This window comes from Schistocerca piceifrons, chromosome 2, assembly GCF_021461385.2.
Source record: "Schistocerca piceifrons isolate TAMUIC-IGC-003096 chromosome 2, iqSchPice1.1, whole genome shotgun sequence".
Lineage (NCBI taxonomy): Eukaryota > Metazoa > Arthropoda > Insecta > Orthoptera > Acrididae > Schistocerca > Schistocerca piceifrons.
The window spans coordinates 625719030-625719528 of record NC_060139.1 but is presented as its reverse complement, the minus strand read 5'-3'; the positions used below and the strand labels follow the sequence as shown (position 1 = coordinate 625719528).

General features: G+C 47.7%; 1 non-coding gene across 1 annotated transcript; it reads left to right on the top strand.

Annotated features, from left to right (window-relative positions):
- The first annotated feature begins 200 nt into the window (after positions 1–200).
- Positions 201–275, top strand: Trnak-uuu. The gene has a single exon. It is a non-coding gene; the product is annotated as a tRNA-Lys (tRNA).
- Positions 276–499: the final 224 nt, after the last annotated feature.

Here is a 499-nt window from a genome sequence, read left to right as displayed (position 1 = left end):
ACTCATTACTCTTGTGCCAACGCACACGCTATGCCCGAACTCGTACGGGACTTGGTGGATTAATCTACCACGAGCAATGAGTATGATGGGGCAAACATTTACTAGGCGCACTACGAATGTAGTGGTGTGGACATGTTGTGAATGTGGGTCTCACGGGGAGCGTGCAAGGGATAAGTCCCTGCAGGCGCACTATCCTCTGTGCCCTCGGTGGCTCAGATGGATAGAGCGTCTGCCATTTAAGCAGGAGTTCCCGGGTTCGAGTCCCGGTCGGGGCACTCATTTCCAACATGTCCCCAATGAAGTATATCAACGCCTGTTTGCAGCTAGGGTGTCCATTTAATTATCATTTCACTAAAATTAGGCAGTATAATACAAAGTCCTGTATGCCAGTGAAAGCCTGACAGTCCACATAAAAGGTGACCTAGAAAACTTATTACAGGAAGAACGTAAAGCCATCAGAAAGATACTAGGGTCAAAGAAAACAGAAGAGGGCTGTAGA